Raw genomic sequence first — 16,069 nt, 5'->3', positions numbered from 1 at the left:
TCACGTGTGCTAATTGGCAGCTGGAAAAATGCAAACAATAGATTGTCTCAAATATTACACTGGTCACGATCTGCTGCAGGCAGAAAACAGAAGGAAAAGACAATGAAGCCAAATGCCAAGTTTGCCGCAGGGCAATGACTGTATGATGAGAAGACTGTATAATGGAGAAAACTGAAATTATTTCCTCTGAGCATGTTATTTTGTTGTTAGAATGTAAAAATGACTACTTATTATTAGTTTGTGGCATGCAAAACAATGAAGGAACTTCATTTGTTTAAAAGATTGATCCCATTTTCCATAGAAAACAGAAAACAGTTCAGCTCTCAAAGCCAGTCAATCAATTGAACTACATCAGCTATAATTGGATGTGTGTTTCCCACTACATGTCAAATACACATTTTAATAGTCATGTACAAGTCATGTTTATCCAACCTCTATTGGACTGCTTTGCAAAAGGATGTCATGTGGCCTCATGATGTTGTTGAGTAAATGCAACACTTAATATTAATATTGTCTTAGTTTTAAATCATTTGTGCTGTGGAGTTGCTATAATCTTTCTGTTTATATTGGATTTAGTCAATTATATTGCCATTGCAACACAAATAATATGCACCTACTTAGGTGAACCCAGACAGGAAATCATCATATAAAGTACATAAAATACCATAGATATTAAAGATAAGCTCCAAACCTTAAAGGGGCCCTTTTTAAGGTTCATATTTGTATTCTACTGTGACATCTTTTACATGCTTTAATGTTCACAAAGTGATGTATTGTTCTCATACCAGCCTCTTGTCACCCTCTGTCTGAAACCAGAGCCCAGTCTGCTCTGATTGGTTAGCTGGCCGGCTCTGTTGTGATTGGTCAGGCTGTGATGTTGCATTAATATGTCTCGCCTCTAGCCTATCCCACACAATGTGTTAGCGTAGGTACTGTAGGCATATGCCATAGGGAATTCAATGAAAAATGCCGGGTATTGTGTTGTGATCATCTATTACAATGGTAGAGCCATTCTTTATTAATCAAAGAGAAAATGTAGTGGCGACTGTTTTCTAACTTTTTTCTTTAATGTTTGTTTTACAGCAGGAGTAAGGCTACTACACCAAACTGTGATGGAGAATGTCAGCTCACTTTATTCAACAGAACCAAAACTCCAACTTAAAGTGTGGGAAGATGATGTTGTAAAAGTAGGAAGCAAAACAAAAAAACGTATCAACAAAACTGTAGAAAGATGCTTGTTTTCCCTCGAGCGACCACATGGACAAACACACAACGGGATGGGGGTGGACACTTCAATAATGCATAGAGTATCTGAAACAAACATATGTATCTGTGCCTTTGTGTGTAACAGAGAGAAAAGAGAGTATTCCAGCAAAAGCTGTCAAGTCCATTTACTTCATTCAGACACACACACAACACAGAGGCAAACACTCCCCCACAATCCCCTGACATCTCGCAGTCCTCATGTTTCAGATATGGTATTCCCAGGTCCAGAGTGACAGATAGCAATGGAGCTGAGCACTTCCTGGTTTCTGCTCTTTTCGTCCTATCAGAGGCCACCATCTCATCTGACACGGCCGGCCGAGAGCGCGTACCGTAATTATATCAGAGAGAGAGCAGAGGGAGTGACAAATCACATTACAAGCCCTGACTCACTGCAGTGGCCGTGTAGCCTCGCTCCGTCTCTGTCCGGACCCCCGATGAAGATTCATGGTCTGGCCTGTGGGGGGAAGAGTAATGTGATAAAAGAGCAGCCTGAGTGTGTTGGTGTGTTTGCAGGTGTACAACATCTATGAAGCCCCCCCCCCACACACTCACATCCACAGGCAGGTGGGATGTTTGGTGGGCTGCTAGTTCAGTTGTGCTGGTGTGTGTGTGTGTGTGTGTGTGTGTGTGTGTGTGTGTGTGTGTGTGTGTGTGTGTGTGTGTGTGTGTGTGTGTGTGTGTGTGTGTGTGTGTGTGTGTGTGTGTGTGTGTGTGTGTGTGTGTGTGTGTGTGTGCGTGCGTGCGTGCGTGCGTGCGTGCGTGCGTGCGTGCGTGCGTGTGTGCATCTATAATTACATGTGCATCTTTACTTCCACCTGATGTATGGGTCAACAAATCAAACTCTATTGATAATATGCTATAACAAATAAATTACTGTTAATATTTAGATCACCTTTAATATATAAAGAGGTAATATATTTGTGGAATATGCTTATTTGGTCTCTCTGTGAAAGGTAAATGGTTAATCAAAATGTTGAACTATTCAAATACATTACTTTTAATGCATGATATTGCATTAATAATACTAATAAGGCAGGCTTTTTATTGAGTAATTATCCTTTTTTCTAGTTTGTTTTTCACAGTCGGTTTAAAAAAGTGAGGGTATTACTTCTTAACAATATAATGCAGCATTCATTTGAGTGGCAGTGGAAACACCATCAATGAAGCTAATCAAGTACAAATAACTGTGTTTATAGATAACCCCAGTAGTTAAGTGTCCTTAGAGCTTGATTACAGAGATTTCTATGCTCATGAGGCCCCAAAGTGAAGGATAGCACCCTTCATGGAACGATCAAGCAGCTCGGAAAAATAGCTTTTTCTCTCTAATTTACATAATTATGATGTAGACCAGATATGGTGAGGTAGGTGTGTGGACCAGTGTGGTACTTTATGAAAGTGACATTTAGAACATCTCTGTATCCATCCTTGCAGGGGAGGCTAGGTTCTTAACATTGATCAGAGACACTGCTGGTGTCATATGTTTTGGCCGATCCTAAAGAGGGCGTAAATTCCAAGCTGCAGCAGGATTTTCTTTATGGTATAACATGTGATGGTTGTAAGATCCTCTTCTCTCCTTATCTCTCCTCTCCTCTCCTCAGCATATTGATCTGTTACCAGTGGTGCATTGGGACACACATGCATCCTTACCAGCCTCCTGCCTGGGAATCCAATACCAGAACACAGAAGCTTCACTGCGGTGCTGTAATACAAAAGCACAACACAATGGCACCTCGTTAAATCGATGATGACCAGGTACACACACAAACACACACGCACACACGCACGCACACACGCACGCACGCACGCACGCACGCACGCACACACACACACACACACACACACACACACACATACACACACAATATACACACCAACATCCACACCAACATCAGACCGACCAGAGGCTGCATAAGGAATGCGCTTAAAGGAGTCTTATGGGGATATAGGCTGAGTGCCTTAACAGCATCACTTGAGGGTATTATGATTATGAAATCTGTCACAAAAGTTTATCAATGACTTTTATTGTGTTATAGTATACGGACATTCAAACGGTAATAGTGTCAATTAAATTGCTGCAAGAAATGTCATGGTATACCTAAGGCGTTGGACATCTCTATCGGTTGACCAACCACAACAGAGCGGGCCAGCTAACCAATCAGAGCAAACTGGGCTTTGGTTTAAGATAGACAACCCAGTCTCATGGCATTTCGTGTTCACCAACACAATTTTTAATCTATTGATTCGTGTTCACCAACACGATTTTCCCCTTTTTTTCGTGTTGCACAACACGATTTTAAAAGCAATGTATTTCTATTGGTAGTCTCACGGCATTACGTGTTATAGGAAGAACGGAAGCTGTGTGGTTCATAAAAACATGTTCTTACTCAATAGCAAGCCACAATTATTGCTTTTATTTTAAATCGTATAATTTCTGACTTTTGCTAACGTCTGTGAGGAAAATAAATGGGGCTCAGAGCCTCAGAATACTGAAATCTGTATTTTTTAAATCTTTTTTTCCTTCCAATTTGTTATTCTTTTCAAAATAACACACTGTTATTTAATCACCAATAACACACAATTATCCTTGTTTTTATTTATTTGTTTGGTTCCATAATCTCCGGCTTTTTTGGGAATTTCAAAATAAAAATAACCGGAAACAGACGTAGGCATTTCGAGCAATTACCCAAGATCCTCAGCTATGGTTTAAGCTCGCTGATTGGATGTTTTAGCCGTAATGCATGTTGGGATTTTGTGTTTATATGATATGAAATCGGAAAAACATTTTAAAATAATAAAATAATACTTAATTCCGAATGTTCTTGCTTTTCTCTTTGAAAGTCATCACATAACGGCATTTTAATACACGGTTCGGATGCATTACATATTACAGATCTGCCGTAGTTCTCTATTTATAGAGCCCTGATGAGAAGACCTTTGGAAAAACTGGAAGAAATGCCGCCAAAACTGAATACTTGACGTGAATCATAAATATATCAACAATTAAACAACATCTTCAATTTCTCTTCACACAATTCGTCTCCTTGCAGTATCAAAACTAATTCGGGTGACTTTTACATTTGATCTAATTTATAGATAGGTTATATTTACACCATAACGGTGCACAGCTGATATAAAAGGACTTGTAGTTTTTAAAGATATTACTGATTTTCTTTGAATATAAGAATGTAAATACTGAGTCTGAAATAGTATAGCAATATGCTGTAAAACTATGTGAAAACATCAATAAAACTACACATCTTCAGATGTTGTACATACATAAGTGTCCTACACTAATAATACAAAGTTATTATGGCTGTGTGTACCTTGTGTGCACCGCCTAGTGGTCAAAGCATGTTATTGAATTATTGTTTTTATGTGTTATATTGGATTAAAAAAATATTAAGAGTACATACTTTCATAGGGGGAAAGTAGAAGGTCTGTGATAGAAATATAGAATATAAAAAATCAAGAAGATACTGTAAGCGATCTCTACAATAAAACAGTTTAGTGCAGGATGTACAAAGATATTAATATGAGGATGTGCAAAACAGAAAAACGAATGAACCTTTATTTAAACATTAAATAATACTTTAGATTAAGGTCCTCTTTTAAATAGGAAAAAAACGTTGGGGGTATCTACAGATAAATATTAAGCCTGACAAAGTACTTAACGTCTAATATATTGCTTTCCTGCAATGTTAACTATGTTGAAGCACTTATTTTAACTGATATTATACACATTAATTATACTCTTATGTATGTAGATAGAATAAGAAATGTGCAGAATATGACAGTTTAATAGTGGAGGTATACACACATATTGATAGATGTCTTGTAATGCGCTGTTGAGGAACCTGTGACCCAAGATTTTCATTCATTGCATACACCGTAGTTGTGTATATGATATGTCAATAACCTTTGAAAATCTTGAAAGGGATGTGCAAAATAGCCATTATACAGTCTTTAATTAACTATTAGTAGAGAATAACGAGTAATGAATATACTTTATTTCTCGTTTCCAGTCATGTCAATTGCAGATTAATGTTTAGTCTTCTCAAGCACCAACTATCAAATATCTCTCCTGATTGTTGGCACTTGACAATCACCTTCCCTGAATTTTACTCAGGTGTAAGTTAACTAAAGTCTGCTTTAAGGGTTGTTTATATTTCACATCATTAATCAGAATCTGCAAAGTAACTCAAATAAGTGTAGTGGAGTAAAAATACCAGGTTGACCTCTGTATTGTAGTGGAGTAGAATTACAAAGTAACAATGAGCTGTCATGTGGGTATATATTAATGCTGCGCATTATGGACACAAGCGATTTTCACCCATTTATTAATTATATGTTTTACATTTGATAACACCAATGTCATGGCAACTTCTAATTGTGGGAAAAACGAAAACGTTCAGTCGAGACGTCCCATAGAACATTTTGCGAAACACAATAGCCAGCATGTGTAGTTCTGGGGGGGCGTTCGATTCCAGTTTTGGATAGTCTGGCGTGGTTTCGTTCCATTTCAAACAGCTGTTTGACGCTAGGCTAACCTTGGCGCACTGCCACTCCAACATCCAATCCCAGAGCTTGAAGATTAATCACGGGGACTGTAGTCCTAAACGATAGCTGGGGATTATGGGTAGTGTAGTGTCTTCGGCCATCTTAAACTCCTAGAGGTCTACGTCTGTTTCCTGTTATTTTTATTTTGAAATTCAGTTCCTGACGGACGTAAAACAATCACGAGATTATGGAAATAAACCAATAAATAAAAACAAGGATAGTTGTGTGTTATTGTTGAGTAAATAACAGTGTGTTATTTTGAAAAGAATAACAAATTAGAAGGAACAAAATATTTACAAAAATACAGATTTCAGTATCCTGAGGCTCTCAGCCCCATTTATTTTCCTCACAGACGGCAACAAAAGTCAGACATTATACGATTTAAAATAAAAGCAACAATTGTGGCTTGATATTGAGTAAGAACATGTTTTTATGAACCACACAGCTTCCGGTCTTCCTATAACACGTAATGTCGTGAGACTACCAATAGAAATACATTGCTTTTAAAATCGTGCTGTGCAACACGAAAAAAAGGGGGAAATCGTGTTGGTGAACACGAATCAATAGATTAAAAATCGTGTTGGTGAACACGAAATGCCATGAGACTGGGTTGAGATAGAGGGTGAAAAGAGGTGCATTAAAGCATGTAAACATGTCACTGTAGAAGCACCAAATAGGGGAGACCAGGGACAGTTGTCACACTTTTTGGGGTTTCCCCAATAAGTAAAACACCATTTACACTAGGATAGCCATTTTGCTATATTATACATTTCCAATGTGTCAACTACTGAAACAATGTATTTAAGATGTTTTTATGAAATAAGTACAGGTTGGAAAATGTATATATTTTTTAAAACTCAACTGTTACAACCGTCCCTGTACAGTTGAGTTGAGAAATGATTGTCCAGAACCACCAGCACTTTTGACTCCTGTGAGCTCTTGGTATGGGTCTGGAAGTGCTTGAGGAAGACCAAACAGTCTTCCTCAAGCATCCACCCAGACCCACCTCACACAGGGACAATGCACACCAATCAACATTATTGAAACATTCGAGCAAATGAGCCATCATTGTAAATGTGCCATGTTACAACCGTCCCTGGTGGTCCGTGTTACAACCGTCCCAGGACCACCAGTCATTTTTCACCCCCTGTGAAACCTGCCGGATTGCTAGCTTGACCCATATTTAGCTAGTTATATTTGTAGCTTACAAAATAGTGATTCTAATAATACTAGTTTGGATTCCTAGACATTTGACCTCAAGACAGTATCCAAAAAATACATCATATAATTTGTGTTAATATTTTAACTCAGAAATACACTTTTGCTGATATCTTTCGCGAAAGATTTAAACATGGCTCCTTTTTCTCACAGCAATCTTTCCATCTAACTGAGCATGTGCAGAGTGAGTTTCATACTCTAGCTTGTTTGTGATTGGAGATATTGAAGGTGTTACAACCGTCTCGTGTTACAACTGTCCCCGGTCTCCCTACTATATGGAACTGGAAAGTTAGCAGGGCCCCTTTAATTTAAGGTTTATGTGTTCCTTAATGGTTTTTTTTGCAACTGAGCCTCAGTTTTCACCTGCAAGGAATAATTCAATCTTACTTATACCAAAAACGTCCAACGAGTCAGAAATGTTGTTATAACTTAATGCAAAATGTGTGTATTCAAAAATATTTATGCATGCTTGTGTGCTCATTTATTGTGTAGGTGCATGTTTATGTGTTTGTCTATATTTGTTTTTGTGTGTGTATGTGAATAATACATTTGATTTAGTTCTACTCGAAGGCACAATTAGAGAGACTGATGTAAGTGAAATGTCAGCAGCGTGTCAGCCGGTATTTCCATAAGCACTTTCTCTGTTATCTCATTGTTTAAATAAGGAGCTTCACTTTCAGTGTAGTTCGAGTTGTCTGATGTCAGTACTGTCAAGGAAAACCAGGAGAACAAAATGCCTCAATAGCCTTGCAGTCTGTGTGTGATTTATAAAGCATCTCATCTAGCAGCATGGCAGTACTCCAGAGCTGTGAATACGGCAGCTTTCTAGCACAACATTCCCTGGTTTTACAACAAGGACATCCCGTTTCTTGGTCCAATTAATTTGTCATCAACTATCTTGAGATTGCAGAATAATTCCCCAAGGCCTTTAGTGGCCATATTTGGACTCATCTCATCATTTAGGTCCGAGAAGGAGAGAATGATTTACCTGATCTGCACAATAAATCCCTAGTTCGCTCACTTTTTTTCAATTTATACTTTTAGAGGTGACTTTTACTCAGCTTCTAAAGAAACTGTTGAAATGCACAAAGCAATTTAAAAAAACAGATATAATCTCAAAGCACGCTCTGGAATGCATATACAGTATACACACAATCATGCACTCACATAACACACACATCGTGGATCTTGGAACCTCTTTAAAAGAAACATTGGCAGGTAAAAGCAAAAGCCACACAAGCAAATATAAATATAAAGCATTATGCCAAATAAAGCTTATAATAGCTTCAGAAAGATACACTTTTAATATTTCTATGTCTACACATCCCAAAAAGTTTTCTTTATGCAACAAAGTATACATATTTAATGCCAATGGAGGGTAAAGAAAGTTCAACCAAAGTTAGAGGAACAATTTTTCATTCACACGCCTCGAGAAATCCGGGAGAGGGACCGCAATCGGAATGCATGAATATTCTGCTTTATATTTGCATATGCTTAGCTCCTCATCCTTTAGCCTGTTTGTAACTTGTTCCATAGGCTGTAGGTGTAATCAATTATGCAAATAGCGATATTGTCCTAGCAAAATTGAACACTGTCAGCGCACATTGCAGATGTCGTGGAGAGGAGCTGTAGGGTGTTGACACACCATCTTATCCTGCGCTAGTAAATATAACAAAGCTTCAAGCACCCATGCATGTTTGGAAGTTGTCTGTTAATGTCAATACAGTGATTCATTATGACTCAACAACTTCCTTTTTAAGGATTGACAGACAGCCCAAACATAATGTACAACAGCGGTTTGCTGGAGTGGCTTTGAAGAAGTCCTCTGTCAGCTTTCCTTTACAAGCAGTATTCAAAGTTTTTTTTTTAAAGAAGTCAGTTAGCAAAGTCACAATGGAATGTTGAAATTCTTTAAGTCTTATCCTTTTGGATTTTTAAAATCAAGCATAAAGATGCAACACATTGGGCATGCTTTGGACATTATCTTTAAATGCTAGGGATTATGCTTTTTGAAGGGTATTTTGAAAACCTTTTTTTGTTCGAGTTAAAAGTGTTATGGGAGATAACAATATTACCAAATCCTACCCAACTCTGCAGACACCATGACCAACCAGATTGACCAGCGCCAAGCAAAAAGGACTTGACCCCTAACTGGTAATTGTGAGTCACAGAAACCTTTTTTTTTTTGCTAATGGTCATTTTAAAGCTCCAACAAACGTCACCTTGGGAGGGCCATCCCTAGGATATGTGGTTAATAACTGTCCTTCTTCTACCTTTAATAATAAGATAAGTAGACGGATAGGACAAACCTGAAATGACCTAGTGAAAGCTAACTTGGTATTTCTTACATGAGTCATTTTGGGTTAGACTATGCATATGTAGGACTGGGTAGCGCCGAAACATAATTAATCATGATCAAAACATAATTACACCTTAATAATTGGAGTGCTCAGCCAACTCCACATTTTCCTATGTGTTTTGATAACCTTGGCTTTAGGCTTTTAATTTTCAACAAAAAAAGTCCATATTCCCTTATCATTTCCCTGCACATATACTGGGGCATTATTTTGAAAGAGACTATCCAAACTCTTTCTGCTGTAATCATATACAGCTATCAACTGTAATCTACCTCTGCTGAATGTTTCTTAGAGAGTGGCCAGAGAAATAGAAGGCCCTGCCGTCTGTTAAGCCTCAAGATAACAACCATGAAGGCCTCAGTTCCCGCTGCAACCCAATCTATGGCAGAGTATTGATATGAGATTGGTTTGTACTGTAAGTGGAATGGTGTTATTGCCAGCCTCCGACCATTATATTCATATTCATTTTTGTAAGATCCAATCTTAGTGCAATTTAAAGTCTTCATCATCCGGCACCAAGGAGTAAACAAGGGTAATAAAAACAGTTTGACCCTGGTCACAGTCAGACCTCTATAAAGTCCCACAGCCATGCAGGAGTCTGGCTGCGAAGCTGTCTCCTCCGTCCCTCGGCCATGAATATGTCTTTCGTTATTGTCCTTTAAATGGCCCCCTACTAAACCTAATGACTGCCAACAATCCAGCTAAAAAAAATGATGAAAGCTAGTCAAATTTCTTTCCATATACTGTATCTTTCTTTTAAGGATTTGATGTATGAACTCTACATACACATTTTCTTTCTTGTAGTTAAGATTTTCTTGTCATGTCACGGGCCAGTGGGGTCAACAAAAATGGTGTTTTGGTCTTTTTTTGCTTTTTTGTAGATTTTGTGTGCCCCATAATCTTAAGCAAAAAAAAGACAAACTTGGAGGCCTATCTCTCATATTCGTGGCTCTCATATTTATGATGTGACACATTTGGCTCATTGTTTTAATACGAAATCAAAGGATATGATCGGAAAGCGAAGAATCTTCTCTTTGAGAATGTGTTTCAGGGTCCATCTCACACATTTTAATGGAGGGAGACACAAATATTCCTATATTGAATATTACTGTCAATACAGTGTTTCTGAAACCGTAGGACAGTATGCAGATATAATGGGGCTGGCATTAAGACATGATATTTGTATGTGCTGTGTCTGAGGGTGTGTTATTTTCCACTGATGCTCATTATGAAGAGCAGTAGGAGGCTTAAGAGCCGTTTCTTTCTACGTTGTGTCTCTATGACTACAGCGAGCACAAAGTTGTATTTCCTAATTGCTGCAGTGAGGATATTATTAAACTACCTTTGATTTGCATCACTGTAATCTATGACACCCTGTGCCCTTTATTAGGTAAGCTGGTGTGGTGGTGACACAGTGTGCCTTGCATGCCACTGCACATGTTGTATTGTTGTTGTGTGACTGAACCTTACACTATGATGAGCTGTCACTTGAAGCCACTTTACATGCCATGTCAAAATATGCTCGTGGGCTACTCCAGCAGAAAACAACACAGCTGAAACTGGTGTGTATTATGTGCTGTGTATGATATATTAAATAATATAAAGATATCGATAATGCAGTTTACAATAGATAATATTTGCGTGTGTTAATGGGAGACATTGGATTGGATCTTGTTCATCACTGAACGACTTGTAATATAAATTCCATCCTCAGTGTACGAAACCAAACAAATGTGAAAGAAAAGTTTCATCACACACTGCTCACATCCGTCAATGATGCATTTTATTGTATCATATAAAAGGTTAAACAGTAAATAATGTAATTACTCTCATTGCAGCGCAGGCTCGGAGGTACAGTAGCCATGCCTGACATGGACCATATGCTTTATGAGTTTTCTAACATAAAATCATAAAATAACACATTATACACACACACACACACACCCACACACACACACACACACAAACACACTCACACACACTAAGGCAAGAGGGATACCACTGCAATATAATTTGTGTCTCGTGATGAATTCCCACCAGTGTCTCCTGAGACATCCAGTCCATGCTGACAAACCAACACATTTTTCACTCTCAGTCCACCACTTCCTCTCCCTCTCTATTCTCCTCATACTTGACTCAATTGATTTTTCATGCCCTTCTTTCTCTCACCTTTCCTCCCTAAGGAGAACATACATGCACATACTATAACCCTAAAAAAATGACCGCTGGGATCAATCTGATTATTAGTAACTACATTTGAAGCATCTGACTGCTGCATATACTGTGATTTATTTTCTCAGCTGAAGCCAGCAGTGTTAGTTTTTTTGTATATTTAGCTATTGAAAGTTCACAGGTTGGCTACATTTGCCAGCCTGGCCCACTGCTGTTTTGCAAATATGAAACATGCTGGATTTGTGTTGTACTCTAAAGGTTAGCCTTTAAAATATTTTGTTGCATTATATTTCTATTGACAAGACTTTACTTTCCAATCTTCCAGAATACTGGAACTTTAGAAAGCAGAAATAAATCATCATTTTGTATTCAATGTCACTGCCGTAGACTAGTGAGGGCAAGATATATACAGTTAGAAAGAAAGATAGAGGTGAAGCAAAAGCAAAAGAAGACACAGTTGTTTCATTTTCCTGGCTGTCTGAAGTCTGCTCTAAAAATTGGAAACAGTGGCGTTCCTTAATCTCCCATCAGCTGCGCAGAGTGTATTCACTGCCTGATAAACCGCCCTACAACCCTGAACTACCAAACACACACTCACTTTAAATATAAATATAAAAGGATCAGCCTGCTACGGAGGAACCGTCACATACCAACCATAGCCGTTTGTGTAAACTGTGTAATTTAACTTTATCAGAAGTCACGATAGGTTTGCACTATCTGTGTTGATATTTTAAAATACTGGCGCAGTTGCTGTGGTGGATGGAATAACAATCCTTTGGAAAAGCGATATCGGATTCAGTACCTGCCGAGTGAGTCGTCTGGGCACCGGCCTGCTGCGGGACAGAAATGAGTTTGCCGGGCAGACGTCGTATCGGGGAGTTTGTCGGCGAGCAGTAGATCACACTGTATATTTCTGATTGCTTAGTCATGGGCCTTATCTGCAAACTGCCACATGGCTACTTGACAGCTGACTTGTCCTTGATGCCACTGTGTCCTCCTTTCTACCTCAACATCCCACTAAACATTTACATTTTACTCCACACCTTTTCATTCTTCACTACTTCTCTCTATTTTCACCCTCTGGTAACTAAATTCGAAGATGAGTTTCAAAGTGGAAAGATAAAAAGTTGGTTAGCGACAACAAAGCCAATTTGGTTTCTCATCTTTACTGTATGTTTACTGCCGAAATTGCTCTAATGCCTTTAAGGAAAAGGTCATGGTCATATAATCGAGTGATTTTCCAATTAGTCAACAGTGTTGTTAGTGCCTATCTGTACTTCTTTGTTATCCTTATTGTCAAAGTGCTCAACCGCATATGTCAGGTTGGAAGCAAAACATGAAATAAACTCATCTGGAAAACACTTCCACTTCAAAAGCAACACCATTCAGTGTATTTTTGGCCACAGCATCAGTGAGGGATTGAGCTAATGAAGGTGAGATATGAGCCACCTACTCTCATTCATTGAATCCAGCCACCATATTTGGAAAAGAAAATGCTGATAATCCCAATCCCATAAATATATTGTGACCTTGAAGAGGAAGCCAAACCCCCAGGTAGAAAAACTCTAACTGCAGCTAAAGTAAATATATGTGTTACATCCCGATCTACAACAATTAATTTATACTTACACATTGTTGCATCAATTTAAACAATCGCATAATGTCAAGCATAACCAAATATCGGTCACAGGGATTTTTAAAGAAATTGAATATTCAAGTATCGCCTTCACTTTAACTGAATATTTGGGTGGCAGTATCTCAATCTGTAGAGATTTAGCTTGATAATCGGACGGTTGTTGGTTCAAGTGCCCAAAATAGATCATGTAGAAAGAGTGGACTTGCACTTTAAGAGGTTCCAGTTTACCAGGGCACTTTAGAGGGGCACTTGACCCTTACACTGTCCTCTGGGGGCTGTTTAGTAGTTACCATGTTGCTACCCACTGTAACTTATGGGATGGGTTAAATGTGGAGACTTAACATCATGTATGAGGTGCTGTGTGCATTTATGTGATGATTAGAACGATTTGTTGGAAGTCCTCCAGATCAAGCATATCTCCTTGAGATACATTTTGCTGATAATACTCTTATGTTGGTACTTTTTTGGTAAAGACTTTTGCCACCAATGAGCTGATTCAATTCTAAAACTTTAAAGATGACCTTGACGACGCCACCAACTTTTGAACGAATTGCAACACAAGGACTCATTGACCAATCACGGTCTTCCTCCCATGGCCTGCTTTACCCATTTCCCCTGGACACGCCGCCCAGGCACCAAAGTGACCTGCAGCAAGTGACATCCCGTTAAAGTCTTAATGTCACTAATTTCATTCCAGTTTCAGAACTATGACCTTATCTCCCTCTGTTCTCACTTGTGACGTGCCGCAATTATTTCAACTCTGATTTATGGTCCAACCGTGCGTAAAGGTTATTATCTCATTTGCATGAATAAAAGACAAAGTATGATTGTAATAAATCCACTAACAAATCACAAACAGGCTATTAAAGAAATACTAACGAAGGCAATATAAAACAATCTGTCCGGAGATATTGTTAGGATGTATCTGCAATCTATTTTCATTGGGAGATGTTAGGGTGATTAACGCCTAGCAGCTAATCATCCCATAAAGGGAATGACGATACTCGCACACCCATCTAAATAATGCAAAAGAGGGACACCCGCTCCCCTGTGCCCATTTAAAACACTCCGTATCTATTATGGTCCCCACAGCTTTCTGTACGTGTGTGTGAGTATACTGTATATGTGTGTATGCGTATATCTCTTTCAAAGACACATTAACACCTTTTCACTTGGCAGCGTTTGCAGTATCTTTTCTTGGGAATAACGCAGCTATGGTACAATACATCAGGGACTAACAGGCTACTGTTATTAAACATCCATTTCCTCTTCTCTCCTCCTTCTTCCCTCCTTTTCTCACCTCCTACCAAAATCCCTTTTTCTCTTCTCATACACTTCTGTTGAATCCCAATTGGTGTTAAAACAAATCCGGTGACATTATGCACGAGGAGGATACAATAGAGGGGCAGCAGAGGGCAAACCTTAAACTGCTCACCCTCATTTTTTTACTCACACCATGTCCGCAATAATACGCTTTTCATAGAGGACAAATACAGTAGAGGGCTTCTCAACATGCAATATACTCCTGTCAGCATTAGTTCCAGTTGCCAGATAAAGCAGAGTATTACACATTAAATTACAGGAAATAATCACTTTTTTCAATCAGTTTCTAAACCACTTTCTATTTCTTTCTTTCTCCTCCATCATTTTCTTGATCTGTTACTTCTCCTCAGAGAGTTAGTTTAAACTAAAGACTAAAGACAATTGACACTGTGAACACTGCTGAGTCATTTGTTACAGGATGAATGCTGATTGTAACCTTTCCCACTAAAGATACAATTCAGATATTCATTTTATTTGTCTAGCGTGACATATTTAGATGCTGTGCGTTCAACTCAATATGTAGGCCTGGGTTTAAATAAGCTTAATCTATCGACACACTGTGTTCTCATTGATGTGAGCTTTTGAGAACTCTATAGATCAGATTAAATATGGATGGTAAAAACCGTAGCTTATTGAAAACAATATGTGAGCCTGTTCAAAGAGTGTATATGTGGCATGAAAGTAAAAAAGCCAGCTTAATTAGTGTCTAATAGGCCTCTCTGACACTGTGACTTTCCACTAGTTCCCACTAGTTGCCAAACACAAGCTGTGGTATACAGTATTGTTATCAGCTGACTTAAAGAGAAATAAAGCGGGGCAGTGTATTTTCTGACAAAAGTGATCACAGTTTGATGTAGTTTTTGTAAACAGCACTTTCAAACTGTGAATGTAACAGTCACAGTTGTGAACAAGTCTATTCATGCACACACTTTCACACACTTTCTCTCCCATTATTGCTCATTCTCCTGTTGACTCGGAAATGGCCGAGCAAGAGAAAAGGTCAAGTGACTCTGCTCCCTCTTCTCCTCCTCTCCTCGCCTCCATTCTCTAATGTGTAAGTGAGGAGGAGAAGTTGGGGCCAGCGGAGAGCATCAGCATGAAATTGTCACATAGTAATGGACCCACAAAACTGAGCTGCATGAACAAGTATGTGTGTGAGACGTGTGTAGGAATTGAGATCTAACTACTGCTTGAACCCCCCCGCCCCCTCTAAACACTATCAGGCTTTGATTCACATCTTCTGTTTTTCCTGGTCATTGTGTTCCTGATCAATGATGCAAACAACACATGGCTGGGGGGCGTTGCAGCAGATTTAGACATTGTGCGTGGGCACATGGAAAAAAAGGCGGTATGAAAAAAGGTTGTATGTGTGCAACGGGAAAGCAATTAAGTCAAATGGAGCAGGAGCTTTGCTTAATCACTTAGAAATGACAATATTATTTTATTACTTATTTTTAACAATTCCAGAGAAATGAACAACTAACAAGTTGAGTCTGAAGTTCAGACAACTTATGGGCCATAAAACTCAACTGTTCAAAAA

The sequence above is a fragment of the Notothenia rossii genome, assembly GCF_949606895.1.
Source record: "Notothenia rossii genome assembly, chromosome: 10".
In the NCBI taxonomy this organism is placed as follows: Eukaryota; Metazoa; Chordata; class Actinopteri; order Perciformes; family Nototheniidae; genus Notothenia; species Notothenia rossii.
This window is presented reverse-complemented; position numbering follows the sequence as displayed.